The sequence below is a fragment of the Dendrobates tinctorius genome, unplaced genomic scaffold (genome assembly GCF_039654945.1).
Source record: "Dendrobates tinctorius isolate UK_male_01 unplaced genomic scaffold, ASM3965494v1 ptg000140l, whole genome shotgun sequence".
NCBI lineage: Eukaryota > Metazoa > Chordata > Amphibia > Anura > Dendrobatidae > Dendrobates > Dendrobates tinctorius.
Genome location: NW_027361808.1, coordinates 15,869,001 through 15,875,000, shown reverse-complemented (window position 1 = coordinate 15,875,000; position 6,000 = coordinate 15,869,001). Strand labels below are relative to the sequence as shown.

At 48.5% G+C, this 6,000-nt stretch overlaps 1 long non-coding RNA gene and 1 other non-coding gene across 2 annotated transcripts in view; both read right to left on the bottom strand.

The window, feature by feature from the left end:
• The window catches only part of LOC141049054 (5.8S ribosomal RNA), a 154-nt gene extending 97 nt beyond the window's left edge, over window positions 1-57 (bottom strand). The window contains exon 1 of the ribosomal RNA XR_012220238.1: window positions 1-57. This exon is cut by the window's left edge and continues 97 nt beyond it. This is a non-coding gene — a ribosomal RNA (5.8S ribosomal RNA).
• Window positions 1-6,000, bottom strand: part of LOC141049043 (uncharacterized) — a 140,086-nt gene that overhangs the window by 63,286 nt on the left and 70,800 nt on the right. The window lies entirely within an intron of this gene.

Sequence of the window (6,000 nt, the reverse complement as noted above, 5' to 3'; positions counted from 1 at the left end):
CGCAGCTAGCTGCGTTCTTCATCGACACGCGAGCCGAGTGATCCACCGTTAAGAGTCGCGCTCCAGGGTGTCTGGACGCTCGGAGGCGCCCTTCTCTCGTGTCGGCCGGCCGCAAAAGGTACACGAGTTGTGCCGTTGGGGGATTTCCTCTCTTGGCCCTGTTGCCCCGGGCGCTCGGCCTCCCCTGTCCCTCCCTCCGGCGGGGAGGAGAACGACGGAGGGCTCAAGGCTTTTCGACCTACCGACCCCGGACCTGAAACCCAAGGGAGGGGGGTGTACGGGCTCAAGGGCGAATGGTACCTGGGACAGCCTTTTGCGTGGGGGGGGGTTTTCCTGGGTGGGTCGCAGCAGGGCAAAATATCGTTGACGCGAGGCCGGGCGTCTTTCCAGACGATGGAGTGAGGGGCTCACCGCACCCTCCCTACATCGTCCGCCCGGCACAAAACTCATGTGCCCTCGCTGCCTCATCATATGGAGTGCGCTGGCGAAGTGGAAGTATCCCAGCCACCACCACCCTTCATCGGCCTGCAGGGGATGTTCGGTCAGTATGGGGGGCATCAGCTTCCAGCTTTACACCTCATCGGTTTCGCTCTCGCACCGTTAAGGATCCTTCCGCAGGTTCACCTACGGAAACCTTGTTACAACTTTTACTTCCTCTAGATAGTCAAGTTCGATCGTCTTCTCGGCTCTCCTCCGATCTAAGGACCTCACTAAACCATCCAATCGGTAGTAGCGAGGGGCAGTGTATACAAAGGGCAGGGACTTAATCAACGTGAGCTTATGACCCGCACTTACTGGGAATTCCTCATTCACGGGAAAGAATTGCAATCCCCAATCCCCATCACAAAAAGGGTTCAGATGGTTACCCGCATCTGTCAGCGAAGGGTAGTCACACACTGGTCTGGTCAGTGTAGTGCACGTGCAGCCCCGGACATCTAAGGGCATCACAGACCTGATATTGCTCAATCTCGCGTGGCAACGCGCCACTTGTCCCTCTATGAAGCTGGATGCGGACCGCACGCGGTCGCGTAGCTAGTTAGTATGCCGAAGTCTTGTTTGCTATCGGAATTAACCAGACAAATCGCTCCACCAACTAAGAACGGCCATGCACCACCACCCACAAAATCGAGAAAGAGCTTTCAATCTGTCAATCCCTTCCGTGTCCGGGCGAGGTTTCCCGTGTTGAGTCAAATCAAGCCGCAGGCTCCACTCCTGGTGGTGCCATTCTGTCAATTCCTTTAAGTTTCAGCTTTGCAACCATACTCCCCCTGGAACCCAAAGACTTTGGTTTCCCGGACGCTGCTCGGTGGGTCATGGGAATAACGCCGCCGGATCGCCACTTGGCATCATTTATGGTCGGAACTATGACAGTATCTGTCTTCGAACCTCCGACTTGCGTTCTTGTCTAATGAAAACATTATTGGCAAATGCTTTTGCTTTGGATTGTCTTGCGCCAGTCCAAGAATTTCACCTCTAGCGACGCAATACGGATGCCGCCGGCCGTCCCTCTTAATCATGGCCCCAGTTCCGACAACCAACAAAATCGAACCGGAGTGCTATTCCATTATTCCTAGCTCAGGCGTGGCTGCCTACTTTGAACACTCTAATTTTTTCAAAGTAAACGCGTTGGGCCCCCGGTACACTCAGTCAAAAGCATCGGGGAGGCACCCCAAGGCAAAGAGGCTGGGACTGGCGGTAGCACGCCTTGCGGCAGACCGCCAGCTCGATCCCAAGATCCAACTACGAGCTTTTTAACTGCAGCAGCTTTAGTGTACGCTACTGGAGCCGGAATTACCGTGGCTGCTGGCACCAGACTTGCCCTCCAATAGATCCTCGTTAAAGGATTTAAAGTGTACTCATTCCAATTACAGAGCCTCGAAAGAGTCCTGTATTGTTATTTTTCGTCACTACCTCACTGGGTCGGGAGTGGGTAATTTGCGCGCCTGCTGCCTTCCTTGGATGTGGTAGCCATTTCTTGGGCAGACACCCAAATGTATCGTCACTGTCACAGGGACGTGCGATCGGCCCGAGGTTATCCAGAGTCGCAACGCTTGCAGGGAGAGTTCGGCAGGGGGGAGGCCATGGAGGACCATCCCGACACCACACCCAGGTCCCCGGATTGGTTTTGATCTGATAAATGCACGCATCCCTGGCGGTCAGCGCTCGTTTGCACGTATTAGCTCTAGAATTACCACAGTTGTCCGAGTCAACGGTTTGGAGTGATCAAAGGAACCATATCTGATTTAATGAGCCATTTGCAGTTTCACTTTACCATCCGTGTGTACTTACATATGCATGGCTTAATCTTTGAGACAAGCATATGCTACTGGCAGGATCAACCAGGTAGCTCCCAAACACAACTGGACCGTGTAGAGGTGAGGGAGAAATCTGAGAGAGACGAGAGACAGGTGACCCCCGTGGCGGAAAGGGGCTCCCGGATAAAAATTGTCATCGTCGGCGCAGGGGCGTACCTGCAGGATTCTGGGAGAGCATCGGGCCGACCCAAATTTTAAAGCGCTGTTGTCCACAGTAGTATGTAGTACACAGTCCTCCCTGCAACTCATTGCATGGCTATCCAAAAAACAGCTGGAATGGACATGGATAAACTTTTAATATTCTTTCATTATGATGAATAGTGTGAATTAAAAGCATAAGGGCAAAATTTACCTTAGAGAAGTTATGTTATGTGTACAAACACGAGTACATAATAGGCTGAAGAGGTTATAGCCTAAATACTGTATATCAGCTGCATCAGCTGCACTCACTGTAAAATTATAACTACAGTCAAAGTAGTTTATATAGTTTCTTCAGTTTAAAGAAAAATCACAGATGCCTCAATTTTTTTTTTTAAGACTAGGCACAAAAATTACATATTTTTATTAACTGTCCTGGAATTTCTGGACAGTTGGCAAAAGGGCAGACGCATGGTACAGCCTGAGGGGGTGTGATGGATATATGGATGTACTGTAGATATACACCCATCTATGTACAATAGATTTGAGTTACTTCAATTTATGTCCTCCTCCTAGGCTAAAAATTGCCATGAGGAGTATTTTTACCCCTCTTCCTAAGTATCAATGGCCACAGCGGCAGTCATTCCCTCAGCAACTTATGTACCTTTCAAAAATAAAAATAAAAATTTGTATTTAAAGCACCTCTTCAGCAATTTTTTTTTGGAGTGGTGCTAAGAAAATGTCCCTGGGGAGAGGACCTGGGGATGCTGAAGTTTAGCAAGCAGTGAAGGACCTACGGTCATGTGACTACAAGGGGCGGGGCTTAACGTCCTGCTTCCACAGATCGGCAGGACACAACTACAGGAATGCTCAGAGTCAGGCAAAACGGAGGTCATACACAGAGATAGCAGTACAGTACCAGGGATGAGAGAACGGATAGTCGGGACCAAGCAGGGGTCAAAACCAAGCAGACATAGAAGGTACCAAGCAGAATCCAACAAGCAGTATCCAGAGAACAGACCGAGTCGTACACAAAGTATCAGGCAACCAGAACACAGCACAAACACACTCAGGGGTCAACACAACTCTGCCAAGGGCAAAAGTATAACTGACGGGGATGGGAGCTTCCTGAGGCTATAAGAAGCTTTCCCAGAACCAATGAGAGGCCACCATAATAAGCGCCAGGTGTGCAGGTAAGAGTCTGCACTGAGATCAAAACATTAACCCCAGAAGTGCAGGTCCACTAACACTGGTATCATGACACAGGATATACTAGAGTCAGATACACGCCAAAGGCAGAACTATAGCTGACACAGCCTGCAGGATGCAGTGGAGCTAAATAGCAAACCTGAAACCAGACTGAGGCTGAGAAATGTTAACCCCTGAAGAGACCAGAATAAGAACATGGAAAGACAGGACTCAAAACCTGGTCTGGATCATGACACTTCCATTGAAAAGTGACTTACGGCTCATTTTAGCAAACACTGGATTGATCCAGAAGGTCACAAACTACTGGAGACCGATGGTGACAGAACATGAAGACGCTGGTGTGTAAGTATGAGAGTAGGGTCAGGAACCTTTGATTAGAAGCACCACTCCAGCACAGTTTTTTTAAAAGAAGGGTGGAGTGGTGCATTAAAAGCTGCTGAATTTAGTGGAATTCGGAGGTATATTCAGCTACAGAGCGCTGCCCTTGACGTAGGTTATGTAATTTGGTTTCAGCTGTAGCACAACGATGATTTAGGTCATCAAAAACTTGGTCCATAGCAGCGATGAACGAAACTGTCATTTAGGAGGTCAGCGCTCTTCTCCACATATAGTGAAGCCCATGCAAGAGCCTCAGTCAGGAGATTAATTATAAACAGAACCCATTTCCTGTCACTGGTAAACGGAGCAGATTGCATCTGGAAATAAACACGACATTGATTGAGGAATCCACGGTAATGATAACGATCCCCACTGAAACTTTGCAGGCAGCGGCATGCATGCATTTGATTCTGGGCCAGAGTTGCGCAATTCCAGAAATTGCCTCTGCAACTCAATAATTTCCTTTTGCTGACCCAACACCTGTGTATGCAACTTAGATGTTTTTTATTGGTATGTGGTACCAAAATTCTGAAGTTCAGCAACTTATTGCCTCAGTTGGGCTGCAATAGACTCCATTTTGTGCGCGTAATTATTCTGTTATGAACTGACCTGGTTTGAAGTAGTGATATTGCAACCACCAGGGGCAGCACTGGAAGGTAGCATAGTCAAGGATAGCCAAAGGAGTCAGCATACAGGAACAGCAATGTAGTTTGAAGGCATAAGTGTTGTGAATTCGCTTTCTGGCCTACCTCTGGTTACTAGTGAAGGTAGTGGAGCAGGTTGTATTGACAGAGGGGTCGCGAGTTCTCGTCCCGGGCTCCCTCTGGTGGTTACTGGAGGTAATGGGGCTGATCTAATTAACAGAGGCCTGCCACCTGATAATGAGGAGGATGACTGGAGATCTGGAGTTTCTGACTGGATTTAAGACAGCCGACTCCCTCTATCCCTGCTGGTGATTTTTTCCTGCCTCCTGAGGTCTTAGTTTCCAGCTCAGTCCCTGCATGCTCAGCTAAGTGTACATTTGCTATTGTTCACATTTGATCTGGTTTTGTCTAGTCAGCCAGCTCCGGCTGGGGCTGTGCTGAATTTCCATCCTTATGTTACTGCTTGTGCCAGTTTGTTTTTGTCCCTTATTAGATTGGCCTCTTTTTGCTCTGCTTTCAGAATATGCCAGAGTGCTGATATAGTGGGCGAAGACTAGTGACTTCAGTATTTTTCTATCAGACGTGTTGGGCATTTTTTGCAGGGTTTTTTGCGTGATTGCAGACAGTGTCTTTCCTTTCCTGTCCTGTCTATTCAGTGTGGGCCCCATCGTTTGCTCAGTCTATTTTCCTAACTGTGTTTGTGTTTTCATCTTGTCTCACTGACAATATATGTTTGGGGGCTATCTATTCCTTTGGGGTCTGCTCTGGGGCAGTTTAGATTTCCCCTTTCTTGCTTTAGGCTTATTTAGTTCTCTGGCTGTGTCGAGGCATCTAGGATCACCGTAGGTACGCTCCACGGCTACTGCTAGTTGTGTGGATACGAGTCTGCAATCCGCTTAGTTACCAACCTCTCTGGTTTTCTGTGGCTTAGCTTGGTCATGCTTTCCTCCTCGGTGACCCAATCATAACACATAAGCAGGAATCGCAGTCAGGAAAGCCAGAGGTCGTTACCAGGAGCAGCAATGGCGTTTGAAGGAATAAGCAGGAATAATAGTGTGGAAAGCCAAGGGCCAATATCAGGAGCAGCAATGTCGTATCAAGAAGCAGCAGGTGGAAGGAAACTTGACTAGAAGCTGGTAGCTCAATAATCACACAAGGACAGGAGAGCAAGGCCAGGTTTAAATAGAGTGTTCAATCAGGATGGAGGCAATCAGAAACTCAGGGTGCAGACAAACAGGAAACTTAGGGTGGATATATCAGCAACAACATAGGTACAAGTATTTGTGTTAGCACAGAACTGCCCAGCAAGCTGAATA